Genomic DNA, 17,318 nt, shown 5'->3' with positions numbered 1-17,318 from the left:
ACTGGGACAGCAAATATATGAGCCAGGATAATTTTGAAGTATCAGAAAGTAAGTAAGCACTAAAAAAAAAATTGAAATATGTCAAAGGAAAATTGGAGCCAACAAAAAGAGCTACTGCTGGCCAACACAGGAATGAACTGTTCAACATAATGCTGCATTGTTTAATACTAACTAAAGCTTCAAGTAATTATCTAGGTGTCTCCATTTGTATGTGTAGGTGAATAATCAAATGGAGTTGAATAGAAATCTCCTTTGCAAAAGAATTCCAAATACTTAATGTAGGCACTCAGCCATCAAGAAGGTGGAGCTAACGCCTCACTCCGTGGGTATGGGCTCTACATATGTGTAAACTTATTTTTCACATTTTTTTTTGTGCTGTGGATGTGTCCTGGGTTCATTCTCTAAAATGCTGTTCAGCTTAGACCAGGACAAAAAAGAATAACCTTACAGATTCTATTTCAATTCATGGATAAATATTTTATCAACAGTGACTTTGTAAAAATATGTTCCAATGACTGATTGACTCGTGGTGACTGGATCACTTATTCCAAATACTTCTTGTCTTTATTTTTTCCCAGTGTCTACCTTTTAGCCATAATACACCAGAATCAAATATTGGCCACTGGGAAAAAATTATTCAAAGAAAAAAAGAATGTGAGCCGAACTTGTGACCATGATAATTCAATGTTTCACCACAACACTTCCTAAAACAGAAAAGTTTAAAAGGATATTCAAAGTCAATTTCCTCAATAAGGCTTTGCAGATAATGAGGAAACTAGAGAAACAAAATTGGCAGGACATCCTATGGGTGATTTTAGATGTTTCTGTGTTTTATGGAGAAAAAATACTTTACCTTTAAAATAATCACAAAGAATTATTGGAAACCCAAACTCTGGAATGTTTCCAAATTTAGTTGAACTTCTATGTAATTATGCCTATTTAGCTAGTCATGAAGTTAATACTTTTAAAAAAATCTCTACCTTATTTGTGTAGTAAAATACACAATGAATAATTAATGCCCAAAGGAAAACATGTTAGACGTTGTGAAAAGAAAATAAACCTTGGGGACCCAAAATCACTAAGCTAAAGGGAAAAGTCAAGCTGGGAACTGCTTAGGGCAAACCTGCCTCCCATTCTATCCAAAGTCACCCATCTGCTCACCGAGATAAATGCATATCTGATTGCCTCATTTGGAAAGGGTCATCAGCAACTCAAAAGAATAAAACCATTCATCTTTATCTACCTATGATCTGGAAGGCCCCCGTTTGGCCTTATCTTCAAGTTGTCTCACCTTTCTGGACTGAACCAATGTACATCTAACGCGTAATTATTGATGTCTCATGTCTCACTGAAATGTATAAAATCAAGCTGTGCTCCTACCACCTGGAGCACGTGTTGTTGGGACCTCATGAGGATACATCACAGGTGCATGCATCCTCAAACTTGGCAAAATAAACTCCCTAAAAAATCTAAGACCTGTCTCAGATTTTCGGGGTTCATACATGTAATGTAGGATGTTGATGTTTGTAAAACACACATTATTCTATCTACTATTAAAACTATACTGCCAATTAACCTTAGACTTTCTCAACAAAATAAAAATGTTGATGAGGTACGAATAATATATTTAAATTTAAATAATGTTGCAAGTTTTAATATGCCTACTTTTCATTTTTTAATATGCCTGTTTTGACTACATTAACGCTGTAAGAAAAATGAGTAATTAAAACATGAATAAAAGTGTTTACAGGGGTTGGACATGTTTCCCCCAGCCTCAGGATTGGGGTCACTTGAAAAGCGCCTGCCCATCCCCAGCTTTCATCCCAGCTGTCCTGATGGTGGCTCTAAGCGTTTCTCCTTTCTATATATGAAGACCTCACTGCAAAAACAAACCCAAATCTTACAATATGTTAGGACACGCTATGATGATGAGCAGTCAAAGCCTCAAGCAAGGGATGCTTCTGAAAACAAGATTTGTAGAATATAATGTGTGGATGTAAAGCCAGTGTCGGAGTTCCTTCCTCTGCACTCGGGGAGCAGACAGGAAGCTTTTGCCTCACCTTCCTCATGTGGACTGCAGCCACGTCTCCCCAGGTCAGACTTGAGAACAAAACTTTGGTCTTCACTGTGGACACGCTACCAGGTGCTCCAAAGCCATGGCCTCTCCTCGGGTGGGTCCTGAGGAGAACAAAGCTCTGCTTCTAATCCTAACCCCATCCCTAGACTTTGACCATGACCCTAAACCCCGATCCATACCCTGGTCTATAATTCTGACCCTGACTTTGACCCTGACTTTTATCTTGACCCTGACCATGACCCCACCTCTAACTATACTTCCAGCCCTGACCCTGACCCAGACCCCAATTCTAACCCTATTGTTATCATTACAATCTATCTCTAATCTTACCCTCTAGTGCTAAACAGCTGTACCCAAAAGCACTTTTTGATTATTTAATTTCTTTTCCTTGAATTCTCTAAGGACATCCTAAAGGAGATGTCATTATGTATTCTGCAGTCCCTCTGAGTGGTATGGCTTCAGATAAGAAGTTCTAATACTTTGCAAGACAGAAGAAGTGTGAAAGGCAGCAGTACTGGGTTGTCAGGAATGCATGCTGGCATTCACGGTAGTCATTGGCGCTGTTCTCCCATATTTTCAGTTCATTGTTTATGAACGCATTCTGACTATTCCATCCCACCTACTTAAATTTTTGCATGACCACATGACTTTTTTTTTTTTTTTTTTTTTGCCATTGCAGGTGAGAAGAAATAATATGTGACTTTTTCAGGAGAAATCTCCAAGAAACAGAGCTCTATCCAGCATGCTTTTTGTCTTTTCTAGAGCAATGGGGATCTTACTGATGGTACCTCCTTCAGCCTCGATTCCTGTGTTAGGATGACACAGCACAGAGCGACCTCTCACCTGACCCATGATGAGATGCAAATAAATGAGGAAGAAGATTTTTGAGCCACTGAAACTTGGAGGTTGTTTGTTACCGTGCTTTAACCTAGCCCCCGCTGACTGATGCAGGGCTGAAGAATGAGTCAGAACTGGGTCTGGACATGTGAAGTGCATTCCTCCAGACTAAGTAAAATTCAAGTCTTGTTGCAAAGGACACAGTGAGCACAATCTGGTATTAGGGTGAGTGTGGGATACATAAGGTATGTCAAGTGAGAATAATGAGAAGCTCAACTTTAAAAGACAGTGCTAATTTGGACTGTGGAGAGATTCCAATGTGCTACTTAGCATTTGAGACTGTGGTGGCTGAACAAACTCATTAAGAACCCTAAATGAAGGCTTGGGATAAATATCCGAGGGTGTCTAATATACCAATTATTCATCCTAGAATGGGCAGAGTCCTTGACCCCATTCTAGGGAGACTTCCAAAAGAGAAAAGACCTGCATTTCTCCAACAACCCACATCGAGAGAGGTTCCTGCACTTCTGAGCTGTGGCTAACACTCCTCACCTTTCATTCTGTCCTCGGGGTTTTGGGGAAACACCTTTAACTGTCTATGACCTACAGGTTAATCAGTGGCCCTTATAATTCCCTCCAGAGATAGAAAAGACTAATGATGAGGGAGTCTGAGCTCACAGCAGCAAGCGGGCATGTGTGCCCAGCAGCCACGTGGCTCATCTTCTAGATTACTACATGCGATGTTCTGCAACGTCGCTTAACAGAACGGGACTCTCTCCCGACTCAGAAAGTTTAATTACTCACCTACTTCTTTTTCTGCCCTCTTGGGCTCCTAAAATGAAAAGAACTCTGGGGTGATACAGTGAGTCAAAGGAGTGCCAACCGTATCACAGCAAAATAAAGATCCCTAAAAAATCCCTGGCCTAAGATGACAGCCTTGGCTGGGTAAGTCTGAATGTGCTGACAGTGGACATGGGAGCATGAGGGTGGTCAAAATGTTCGCATTAAAGAACTTCCACACCGACTACAAGAAAAGAGGGAGGAATGGAGATGGCAGCACGAGTCCCTACAATAAAAGCAGTTGTTTTGAGATCAGTTATATTCTTTCCGACAAAAATTAGAGACAGAAACAAAAGTTTAGCCTGAGGCGACAATTAACTGGGCAATAAGCCAGAGGCACATGTGGCATAGACAGATTTAAACATTTTCCCTTATATTAATATAAATACTAAATTAATATCATATAAACACTTGGGTCTACAATAGTTTTAAAGGATATCTCACAAACGGGTTTGGCTTTTGAAGGTTAGCACTGATGGTCCAGAGAATTAATTTTGGTCCAGAGAGAGAAAGAGAGGAATTTATTTTGTTCCAGAGAGAGAAAGAGAAGAATTTCTCAGGTCCCTTCAGGATGGCGTGTGGCCTTGCCTCACCTTGTATGTTTGAACTATGCATATGGCAGAAGACGACAGGATTTCACAGATTTAAGGTGTGAAAAGTCACTGGGTACTTTAAGAAGCCTGGGATTCTTCTTGGAAAAATAAGTTTGTGGAGACAAAATGAGCTGGGGAAGGTTGTTATTGAAGTGAAGCAGAATTGCTTTTAGTAATCTGCTTATTACCCTCATCCTCACCCCCTTAACCTCTAACCCTAAACCCTAACCCCGTGACCCTAACCCTGCTCCTACTCCAATCCCTCATCCTACTCTTTAGCCCTGACCCTTGACTCTTTACCCCAAATGCCAAACCCAAACACCAACCCTAAACTTAACCCCTAACCCTGCCACTAACCTTAACCCTTTACATCTGCCCAGATTCTCCAGCAGAAGCAGGGACACTTGGTTCCCAGCTGTGCACCACTGCATCTGGCACAGGACTCCGTAGCAATCCCCAAATAGGCGCCTGAATGCCCACTGTGCCAGCCATGCAGTGGAAGCCCAGGCTATATTCTCACCTCCAGAACCAGGGCCCAACACCTGCAACAGGCTACTCAGGGCTGAAGTGAGCTGCGACACCCAAGGTCTTCATAAGACCAAGGCTATCTCGTGCCTCCTGTCACAGAGCGAGATGCAGACCCAACAGCACCGCACTCCCCCTCTTTCCCTCCATGGCAGCTCGGCAACATTCCAAGTCAGGGGCCCTTCCCTGATGAAGCTCAAAGCACAAAGCACTGGACTTTCACATAGTGAGGCTGCACACATTATTCTGTGTAGATGCCCACCTAGGCCACTGGGAGAAAGGGTGGTAGAGGGACCCTCATGTTGCCCTGTGGTATGCATGCTCTGGTTTATATGACTGCAAGCCATTTACGAGAAACTCAAGCTGAAACACTACTTGTTTCCAACGTTTTGTCGGCAGAGGATTTACAATATACTCTCCCAAACAAGCTAGCCACAGAGCACGCTGACTACTTCCCCTCTTAAGTCGCTCTGAGGGCCTCCGCATCAGTCCTAGAATTGGAAGATTGGTGGAGAAGAACTGGGATGTTGAGGGGGTACTGCATACTTGCTGGACAGCAGCCTCCCCTCACCTAAGCTTACAGACAGCCTCGATCCCGCCTGACCAAATCAGACATTGTAACACACACAGCTCTCGATAGCAGGACTTACAGATGCAAAACTCTAAGGCAAAGGATTGTCTCAACTCCTTGGTGTCTCAAGGAACTAAAACACTGCCTAGCACAGGTGTACCATCAATCTTATCACTAAATACGCCTCTATATTTTATTCATCTTTGATTGTGGAAATGATGTACTAAACACAGTGGACTAAAGACCTTTGAGATCTCTTCACGGGATCCTATCTGGTGGACCCCCAGATCTGCCAACACAGAGAAGGCATCATAAACATGTGCAGGACAGAGGCCAGATAAAACTGTCTCTCAGCCTCAAAGTGGCCTGCAGTCACAGGAACGGCCCCGTGGTGTCTGGCCGGTAAGAGGAGTCAAGCTTTCAGCTCAAGACACCCCACCTAACCCACAAAACCAAGTTGTGCCTAACAAACATCAATCAGCCAGCCTACTCTCCCTAATGAAAGATTCTCCCCGGGGCCTGAAAGCTTGGGGGTTAACTCCTCCCTTCTCAGGCTCATTCCCAAGATACAAGACCACTTGCACCAGCAGCGTGGGTCAGCAAGAGAGCAGAAGCCAGAAAAGGGCAGGCTGGAAGACAAGTACCTCCTGAAGATCAATAGAGAGGCCGTCTAGGTCCCACATAGCACTTACATCAGACTGGGACACTTCCCGTTTTCAAAAGGCTATAAAACCCCCACCTTGCCCTCACTCGGGGCTGACACCATTTTAGGCCTCAGCCAGTCTGCAGCCAGGCGCTCGTGAACACAGCATGTTGCTCCACACCACCTCGAGCTGTTTGCTGGTGTTCTCAGGGTTCGAACCAATAATAGAGCCTTGCACCTAATATCCCAGGTAGTAATCCAAGAGTGATATCTGCATGACACCCCTCCTCCTTCACCCTCCATATCCAATCGATCACCAAGGCAATGTAGCTCACTCCTGTAAGACCAGTACTTTAGGCGCCTGAGGCATGTGGATCACCTGAGGCCAGGAGTTCGAGACTGGCCTGGCCAACATTGGAAAATCCTATCTCTACTAGAAATTCAAAAATTAGCCAGGCGTGGTGGCAGGCGCTTGTAATCCCAGGTACTTGGGTGGCTGAGGCTGGAAAATTGCTTGAACCTGGGAGGCACAGGATGCAGTGATTCGAGATTACACCATTTCCCTCCAGCCTGGGCAACAGAGCAAGACTCTGTCTCAAAAAATAGAAAACAAAAGAATTTGTATATTTTTGTCACCAGCAAAGGGGTCTTGTCCCAGACCCCAACAACAGGATTTTGGATCTCACACGAAATGGAATTTATGGTGAGTCGCAGAGTCTAGTGACACTAAGAGAGTTTATTAGCCACTACTAAGTGACAGAGCAGGGAGTCCTCAGAAAGCAAGAGGAGGAATGCACCTGTTTCGAAGAAAAAAAAATTTTGAGACGGAGTTTTACTGTAGTCGCAATGACATGATCTCGGCTCACTACATGCTCTGCTTCTTGGGTTTAAGGATTCTCCTGCCTCAACAACCTCCCAAGTAGCTGGGATTACAGGTGTGTACCGCCACACCCGGCTAATTTTTTTGTATTTCTATTCCATTTTATTTTTTTTATTTAATTTATTTTATTCCTTCCCCATAGAGACTGCCAAAAATTGCCAATGCCGACTATATTTCCAGTCATCATGGCGGGGTATTGGGAAAAGTTTTCAATTAGCAATAATCACACCTTGGATAAACCTCATTGGCTACAATACTGCCACTGTGCAAAGCTATATTTTTGTATTTTTAGTAGAGACTGGGTTGCACCATGTTGGCCATCCTGCTGTCCAACTCCTGGCCTCAAGTGATCTGCCCTTCTCTTCCTCCCAGTGTGCTGGGATTAAGTAATCACACCTGTGATCCCAGCACATTAACGTGCAAATAGGATTACTTAATGTTTGTTTATATAGGCTATTAAGAACAGTGTTGTCTCTTATAAAGGATTGTGAACAGTTTGTGCCAGGCTATTAGTATTGGGTCTTTATTTAGTTATTAACTTGTTCCTGTAACCTTAAATATTTTATAACCAAAGGTGATCAATCCCTAAATGTATAATCCAACAAATTTAACGTGTGTGTGTGTGTGTGTGTGTGAGAGAGAGAGAGAGAAAGAGAGAGAGAGAGAGAAAGACAGGGTCTGAGTCTGTCTCCCATGCTTGAGTGCAGTGGTGCAATCATGGCTGGCTCACTGCGGCCTCAAACTCCTGGGCTCAAGCGATCCTCCCACCTCAGCCCCCTGGGTAGCTGGGACCACAGGCACATGCCACCACGCCAGCTAATTTTTATATTTTTTGTAGACATGGGGGTCTCGCTGTTTTCCCAGACTGGTCTTGAACTCCTGATCTCAAGTGATCCTCCCGCCTTGGCCTTCCAGAGTGCTGGGATGACACTCGTGATCCCTGCACCCTGCCCAGATTTAGCTTTTTCTAAAGCTTTTATTTAAAATAAAGTCACTGTGGTAAAGATGCCTGTGACGGTTTTGCATTTTAAGTGCAAAGACTATGTTGAGTGAATTTTTCCATCAGCTGTAAAATGTGCATCCATGTTTATTTCATTCCTATGGTTTCCAATTCATTGTTCCTTCTTCCCTTTTAGATACACAGGGGCTAGTGGGCTCCGTGTCAGTTTGCATTTCCAGAACAATGGCGCTGAACACTCTGCGCTCCGACTTCAAGCGGTGAAGCGGGACGGCCACCAGAGGGCGCGCGTCCTCTGCCAGGGCTGTGAGTGCGAGGGCCCTGCAGCGCCTCCGGCCACCAGCAGAGGGCGCGCTGGAGCTAGGCAGCATAACTGCCTGAGGGCCACGCTCCTCTAACAATCAGAAGCCTGGCTCTACACAGGCTTACAACTCAGATATGATAGGTGAAAGGGCCTTGGGGTTTACAATTCTAGAAATTACACGTGAAAGGGTCTTGGTGCATGGAGTAGGTGTGGGGTGGGGGTTTGAACTCGTTTAAGTTAAAACAACCCTTCCGGAAAGATTCCCCCACGCCACGCCTGCGATCTATGAGGTGGCGCGCGGTTGGCCAACCTTTACTTCTATTGAAATGCAGTGTGGAAGTCAAGGGGGAAGTCATCTTAGATGCTTGGGTCTCCTTCCTCACCAGGTCACCTCCTCCCTGCACACGGCCACTCTCCCACCTGGGCTACTTTCCAGTCTCACTCACAATCGCTCTGAATGACTGTGGAAGGAGGACGGCTGTGGAGCCTCTCCCTTGTCCAAGTCACTCTGCTGAGAGACCTGATAACTCGTCTCACTGAACCCGGACCACCCTGGGGAGAATACCTCTGCCCCTGTATTTCAGACAAAGACTATCAGGCAGTCAGGCACGGTGGCTCACACCTGTAATCCCAGCACTCTGGGAGACCATCGCAGGTGGATCATGAGGTCAGGAGTTCAACACCAGCCTGGCCAAGATGGAGAAGCCCCATCTCTACTAAAAACACAAAAATTAGCCGGGCATGGTAGCAGGCACCTATAATCCCAGCTTTCGGGAGACTGAGGCAGGAAATTGCTTGAACCCGGTGTCAGGTCTCCAAGTGCAAACATGGAGCCTGAAAGTCTGAAGTCCTGCTTGCCTCCTGATCATCTCCCACCCCACGCCTGGGTTCGCCATTGTCCCTGAGCGCCCAGCAGAACTTTCCCAGAGATGACCCCTCACCCAATCCTGCCATCTAAACTGTTCTTATGATAACGTGAATACCTCTCATCCATCCTTAACTGCTCTTCTGCCTCACCCCCAGCCGCCACTGTAACTGAACTTGTGGTCATGTACACTCCTGGCCCCTACCCACCACTGTAACTGATCTTACTCTGTGACTTTCCACTGCCCGCCCCAAACCTGTAAAACCAACTCCTATCCCACTGCCCTTTGCTAACGCCCTTTTCGGCCATAGGCGACCTGCACCCAGGTGAATAAACAGCCACGTTGCTCACACAAAGCCTGTCTGGGGCGGGGGATCTCTTCATTCAAAGTGCGAATTTTCAACATTTTGGTACCAAAACCCTGGATGGGGGAACTCCTTCAGGAGACCAAACCCCCGTCTCTGCTCTTGTGCTCCCTCCATGAAGAGATCGACCTACCGACCCGGGTCATCAGACCAGCCCACACACACACCACCGGCTGTTTTGGTAAGCAGTCTCTCTTTTTTGCTTTTATTCTTTTATCTTTTCCTTTCCACTTCCTCCCCCTTTCGGTTTCATTGTTTTTCCACCACAAACACAAGGAAAATCAGGTAAACCAGGTTCTTCCGCGAGGTTCGGGACCCAAAAAACCCTATGTATGTCACGGATCCAGGGACCCAGGTTCCCCAGGGGCTTGACCATCATGGAGACGTTCGCCCTAGTCACTCACCCACCAGGCTCAGGGCCGATATTAGTGGCAGGTAACATACAGGACGCTCTCTTTGACGGCTCACCAACGACGAGGTTCAACCCAGGCTCACCAAGGGATGCCTGTTGAGCGGCTGGGTTGCCTGCCTATTCTCCTTGTCTCTGCTGTCTTTCCAGAATAAGGGGCAATCGTCCATCCTCTATCCCTCCCACCTCTCCGCTGGCCTGTGTTCTAAAGAACCTCAAACCTCTCCAACTGTCCCTAACCTAAAACCCAAACGTCTCTGTAAACACTGCGTTCTCTTTACTGGGCCACTGCATGGTCGCAATACAAGTTAAACAATGACTCCAATTGGCCAAAAATGGCACCCTTCACCTCTATTTTATGAAATTAAGACAATTTTCGTCACAACATGGGCAAAGGGTTGGAAATTCCCTACGTCCAGGCATTTTTTGACACACCAATCCCTCCCTAATCTCTTCTCCTTCTCTTCGCTTCCGTCTGCCCCTCCTTCCTCTGCGGGTTAGCCAGACTACTCACTGTCCATCAACCTTCTGACCTTTCTCCTTCCTGCCTGTGAACCAGGCCCTCATCCAGGACATAACCCCACCCCAGAGCCTTCCTCATCTTCCTCTGCCCACAACCCGCCTCCTCATGCCCCTCCTGTCACCTCCTACCTCGTACGCGGCCCGGCTTACAGTTTAGTCCTGCGGCTGCCCCCTGCACCCCTGCCCGACGATCTCCCTTCCAGAGGTGGCTGGAGCCAAAGGCATAGTTAGGGTGGCATTCCTTCCCTTTATCCGACCTTTCCCAAATCGACCACCGGTTAGGCTCCTTTTCATCAGATCCTCCCATACTTCACACAGTCCTATAACCTCACCTGGAGTGACTTAACTGTCACCCTTACTTCCATTCTCACCCCTAAAAAATGCTTAATATGCATTTTATCACCCAGTCAACCCCAACATTACAAAAAGGTACAAAAATTACAATCTGGCCCTCAAACCCCACCACGGGAATTAGGCAACCTTACCTTCAAGGTGTTCAATAACAGGGAGAAGTCTGCCCGGCTTCACATCTCAGAGCTGCAGATGCTGCCTCCCTCCGTATGACAAGCCCCAGCCACGCCACCGGCTCACAGAGACTTCAGAGCACCCAGACTGCAGCGTCCAGCCGACCCCCCGGACCTTGCTTCACGTGTCGGAAACCTGGCCACCTGGCCAAGGAGTGCCCGCAGCCCGGGAATCCTCCTGAGCCCTGCCCCGTCTGTGCGGGGCCCCACAGAAAGTCGACTGTCCAACCCAGGTCACTGCCCCAGAGCTCCAACCCTCGGCTTGGCGGCTAAAGACTGATGCTGCACGACCATCTCGGAAGCCCCCTGGACCATCACGGACGCCACACTTCAGGTAACTCTTACGTGGAGGGCAAGTCCATCCCCTTCTTCATCACCACGGAGGCACCCACCCCACGCTGCCTTCCTTTCAAGGACCTGTCTCCTTGGCCGCCATGCTGTGTGGGAATTGAGGCCAGGCCTCCAGGCCTCTCCAAACTCCCCACGTCTGCTGTCAATCAGGCCGGCACTGCCTTCCACACTCTTTCCTAATCACCCCCACCTGTCCAGTTCCCCGTCAGGCCAGGATATCCGAGGGAAATTGTCCGCCTCCTTGACTGCTCCTGGGCTACAGCCACACCTCATTGCCGCCCTCCTCCCCAGACCCGTACCTCCCTTCATAGCTCCCCTTATGTTCCCCAACCTTAAGCCTAGGGTGTAAAACACCACATTCCCATCCACTGCTACAAGTCACTCACCCCTCCTCATCCCCTTAGAACCTAACCACCCTTACCCTGCCCAGCCCCGTACCCCATCCCACAGCAGCCTTTAAAAGTAAAGCTTGTTAGGCCGGGCGCGGTGGCTCAAGCCTGTCATCCCAGCACTTTGGGAGGCCGAGGCGGGTGGATCACGAGGTCAAGAGATCGAGACCATCCTGGTCAACATGGTGAAACCCCGTCTCTACTAAAAATACAAAACATCAGCTGGGCATGGTGGTGCGTGCCTGTAATCCCAGTTACTCAGGAGGCTGAGGCAGGAGAATTGCCTGAACCCAGGAGGCGGAGGTTGCGGTGAGCCGAGATCGCGCCATTGCACTCCAGCCTGGGTGACAAGAGCGAAACTCCATCTCAAAAAAAAAAAAAAAAAAAAAAAAAAGTAAAGCCTGTTATCACCCGTCTATTGAAACACGGCCTTTTAATTCACCCTCCTGCTTCTTCGGCATCTGTACTCAAAGGGGCATCACGGACCCCTTCCGAAGCCCAAATTTCTTCCCATCCGTTATAATCCTTTGCCAGCATACACGTGCTCCCCCTGCCAACGCATCCAGTTAATTTCCCAAACCCCAACCCCCTCCACCAAACAACTTCTCTCCTTCCTGGGTGTGGTTGCTACTTCACCTCAGGACAACAGGTTTTGCTATTCTAACTAAACCATTGTATAAACTCACTAAAGAAAACTTATCCAACCATATTAATCCTAAATCCTTTCCTCACTCCTCCTTTTGCTCCTTAAAAAACAGCTCTAAAAACTGCTGCCTCCCTAGCTCTCCCCAACCTGTCTCAACAGTTTTTCATTCTATACTGCTAAAGTCCAGGGCTGTGCGGTCAGGATTCTCACATAGGAGCCAGGCCCACGGCCTGCAGCCTTTTTATCCAAACAACTTAACCTCACTGCCCTGGGCAGGCCCTCATGACAACGCCCCTGATACTCTGAGAACCCCTCAAAATCACAGGCTCCGCCCCACTTGCCTCCAAAGCTCTCTTTACCCCACACACACTCACGTTCAGCCCCTCGCCTTCTCCGGCTTTATGCAGTCGCCCCTACTGCTTAAACCACACCTCAAGACGTCTGTTTCTATTATTTCCTAACTGTGCCCAAATTCACGGCACTCATTTATTTTATGTGCCCTGCTTTTCTTTAAGTTGCTGGTTTACACGTTTCCTCCAGGCAATTACAGCTGACATTTCACTCTTCATCTGGCTCCCGTTCTCTGCTCAAACACAATCTTGTTAATGAAAGTGAGCGGTTGCTTCTAGATACTGCATGCTTTCTCATACAGCATGAAAACAAAAGCTCTCCCTCCACACAGTTACCCACCAAGCCCTGTGACGGCCGCAGCCCTTGCTGGTTCCCTTGGCTTTCGGGTCCAACGCTCCAGAAAAATGTTGTTTTTATGTAAAGCAGCCTGGCCTCGTATATAATGCCATCAATAAATGAAGAGACAGAGCCCAACAGCGCAAGAATCAGGCAAATGGTTATTCTGGACCTGGCTGGAGGGGCTGGACGCTGTCTAACTGGAGTCACGGCTCCCCCCAATCCTCACTCCTTTAACACCCATCTTTCTTCTCCTGTTCGGACCCTGTATCTTCTGCTTAGTCTCCCAATTCATACAAAACCGCATCCAGGCGATCACAAATCAGCAGATGCTGCTCTGGACGACCCACAGTACCGCGCAGTGCCTCTAAGTCCCCAGCAGCTTCAGCATTCGTAAGGCAGAACGTATTGTCCAGACCCTCCTTATGTGCACACCTGTCCTGTTCCCATGTCCACCCTGTCTGCCCCGCTCAAAAAAAAATATTTTAGGTGCCCCCGCAGTCCCCTGTCAGGCACGAAGTAACCTTTAGAAACTTCACCCTCACCCCCAGAAACCTGTGCTCACCCCCTCTGCTCTAATTCTTTCTCTCTATATATAAAAAGACAGGTATGTCAGGTCTCCATATGCAAGGCTGAAGTCCTGCCTGCCTGGGCTGATCATCTACCAACCCCCCACCTGCGTTCGCCCTTGTCCTTGAGCACCCAGCGGAGCTTCCCCAGACAAGCCCCTCACCCAACCCTGCCATCTCAACATTTCTTATGATAACGTGAATGCCTCTCACCCATCCTGTCATCTTAACTGCTCTTCTGCCTCACCCCAGCCGCCACTGTAACCAAACTTGTGGTCATGCACACTCCTGGCCCCTACCCCAGCACTGTAACTGATCTTACTCTGTGACTTTCCACTGCCCGCCCCAAACCTGTAAAACCAACTCCTATCCCACTGCCCTTTGCTAACGCCCTTTTCGGCCATAGGCGACCTGCACCCAGGTAAATAAACAGCCATGTTGCCCACACAAAGCCTGTCGGGGCGGGGGGGGGTCTCTTCATTCAAAGCGTGAATTTTCAACACCCGGGAGGCAGAAGTTGCAGTGAGCCGAGATCGCTCCACTGCACTCCAGCCTGGGCAACAGAGCGAGATTCCATCTCAAAAATAAAAATAAAAGACAAAGATTATGAGGCTGGCGGAGGCTGTGACCAAGCACATGACCCAAGCCTTGTCAGCAGTCGCTGAATTCGAACTAGGTTATCACGTTCACAGGGTGCCATGATGGCCTCCTGATTACAAGATCCAAAGTGAGACTGGCACTTCCATTAACATGTACATATGTTTGTCTGCAATCTATGTATGGGCATTTTCATGCATCAAATTTTGCCAGGAGTCTCTCATATTATCTTTTATTATAGTCACAAAATTCTGTGCTCTTCAGTGTAAATACTTGTCTTTTTATAGTTGAACGCTGGGGATGCGAGTGATTTTCCACACAACCAGCACCTACACTTCCCAAATGTGGTTTTCACCGTGTATTGGGATTTACTCGGGGTGGCTGGCAAAATAGGAGGGAAATATTAGGGAAAGTTAAAAATTTATAGTCTCAAACCTTTTGGGAGGCAGAAAGGTTTTTTTGGAATGGGCTAAAGACAGCCAGTTCATTACGTTAAAATTTTAAGTCACAGGGTAAAACATAGGGACAATGAAGCTTCCCCAGTGGCCTGTTTACCCACATCCCATTGTCTCTATAACTGTTCACTCATGTAAACCCTGTGCTAAACAGCCCTCTCAGCAGGAGGTCGAAGGGGAATTACACGTGAAGGGTGTTTTCTCTGGGCCCAAAACCAAAAGCTTTTATCATTCAAAACCACTCTTTGAACCATGTTAATTATCCACAAGTGTGTTAACTTAAAGCCTCTGTTATTCAATCTATACCAAATAAATATAAGAAGGTACAGGGAGTCATGGCCACGTTCGCTAAAACCACCCTCTAAAAGCAGTTAACAAACATCCCCACCCCATTCAAAATCACTGTACTTGTTGTGAGTGCATTCATTCATCTGTGCCTAAGTAGGGGTCTGCAAAACAAACCTCCACGGGTGGTGTGGCTGTTTCATTGTTTGAATTCATGTTGCATGATGTGAACATGCATCTCTCCCAGCTGCACTCCCACCTGAGAGGCAGCCAGGCTAACAATACCGCCGGGAGCAAGTCTCCTCGAAGGAGAAGAAAACACCTGGCAGGATGTGACATTCTGAAGTGTGAGGACTTTTCCCAGGTCTAAAGTTTCTGAAGGTGGCAGTTTGTGTCTGCGTCTCCATGGGGTCCAGAATTTGCTGCACAGCAGGAGGTGACAAGGAGCTGCTGGATTCTTGGGTGACATTAACACTGGACGTGTGCCTGCTCTAAACTCCGGAAGTCACATCCTCCCTGGGTTGGCTTTTTTTTTGAGACGGCGTCTTGCTCTGTCGCCCAGGCTGGAGTGCAGTGGTGCAATGTCAGCTCACTGCAACCTCCGCCACCTGGGTTCAAATGATTCTCCTGCCTCAGCCCCCTGACTAGCTGAGATTGCAGGCACATGCCACCACACCAGCTAATTTTTGTATTTTTAGTAGAGATGGGGTTTCACCATGTTGGCCAGGCTGGTCTCGAACTCCTGACCTCGTGACCTGCCCACCTCAGCCTCCCAAAGTGCTGGGATTACAGATGTGAGCCACCATGCCCAACCTTTTTTTCTTTTTTAGAGATGGAGTCTTGCTCTGTCACCCAGGCTGGAGTGCAGTGGCACGATCTCAGCTCAATGCTGCAACCTCCGCCTCCTGGGTTCAAGAGATTCTCCTGCCTCAGCCTCCTGAGTAGCTGGGACTACGTGTGCCACCACACCTGGCTAATTTTTGTATTTTTAGTAGAGACAGGGTCTCACCATGTTGGCCAGGCTGGTCTCAAACTCCTGACCTCAGGTGAACCACCTGCCTCAGCCTCCCAAGGTGCTGGGATTACAGGCGTGAGCCACCATGCCTGGCCCTTCCCTGCATCTCAATGTCCACAAATATTATAAATCATCTGCTTAACTGTCTAGGATTTTCAACTAATTGTCCAATGTCTAGATGAAGGTGCTTTCAAATATTTATAAGTCAGGATGTGGACTAGGATGTGTTATCAATTAATTGGTTGATTCCAAAAATGTAACTCTTTGAATCTGAAATAGGACTGGTGAACTTAGCAAGGTAATATCAATTCCACATGAGTCTTTGAAGATCAGTTGTGCCATCTGCCTCACAGGAAGCATTGGCATGTGACGTTTCCTTACTAACATGGACTTTAATTTCATTTAGTTACTGTTCTTTTGATTCATGATTTGAAAACCATTTTGTCTTTCGAAAAACCATACTAGCCAGGCGTGGTGGCTAACGCCTGTAATCCCAGCACTTTGGGAGGCTGAGGCAGGTGGATCACAAAGTCAGAAATTTGAGACCGGCCTGACCAACACGGTGAAACCCCCTCTCTACTACAAATACAAAAATTAGCTGGGCATGGTGGCGCATGCCTGTAATCCCAGCTACTCAGGAGGTTGAGGCTGGAGAATTGCTTGAACCCAGGAGGCAGAGGTTGCAGTGAGCCAAGATTTTGCCACTGCACTGCAGCCTGGGTGACAGACGAGACTCTGTCTAAAAAAAAAAAAACAAAAAAAAAGACAACCCATACCATTGGCCAGGTGCAGGGGCTCACGCTTGTAATTCCAGCACTCTGGGAGGCTGGCAGGAGGACTGCTTCAGACCAGGAATTCTAGACCAGCCTGGGCAACATGGCAGAACCCCTGTCTTTGCAAAAAAATACAAAAATGAGCTGGGTGTGGTGACACACATCTGTACTTCCAGCTACTCGGGAGCTTGAGGTGGGAGAATTGCTTGAGCCTGGGAGGTCGAGGCTGCAGTGAGCAGTGATTGCACCACCGCACTCCAGCCTGGGCAGCAGAGTGAGACCCTGTCTCAAAAAAGGAAAACACCCAAACCCCTCCAAGAGCATAGAACTGCCTTTCCTGTTAGATACCTCCACTGCTGTACATATTGCTCAGTTGTGACGAAACATCCCTCATGTTCTATTTTGGATTCCCAGAGGTGCGGCCTATGGTGTGGCCCTGGACTCAGGAGCCCCTGAAGGAGGGAGGCACACCAGCTGCTGTGGCTGCATTGCCTGTCCACACAGGGGGTTTCCAGCCAGACAGGTGAGCACCTGCAGCGACACCCTCCCGTCCACACCTGTCATCCTTCCTGCCCTGACTCCAGGTGAGGGCAAAGGGCCACGGAATTACAGGTAAGTCGTCTTTTTTTTTTTTTTTT

General features: G+C 47.6%; 1 non-coding gene across 1 annotated transcript; it reads right to left on the bottom strand.

Moving 5' to 3' along the window:
• Positions 1-7,099: 7,099 nt before the first annotated feature.
• LOC116546374 lies at positions 7,100-7,240 on the bottom strand. The gene has a single exon (XR_004266692.1). It is a non-coding gene; the product is annotated as a U4 spliceosomal RNA (small nuclear RNA).
• Between the last annotated feature and the right edge of the window lie 10,078 nt (positions 7,241-17,318).

This window comes from Sapajus apella, unplaced genomic scaffold (assembly GCF_009761245.1).
Source record: "Sapajus apella isolate SASKATOON/1434 unplaced genomic scaffold, GSC_monkey_1.0 scaffold814, whole genome shotgun sequence".
NCBI classification, from domain to species: Eukaryota; Metazoa; Chordata; class Mammalia; order Primates; family Cebidae; genus Sapajus; species Sapajus apella.
Note: the sequence above shows the minus strand (reverse complement) of the source record. Positions and strands in the feature narration are given on the sequence as shown.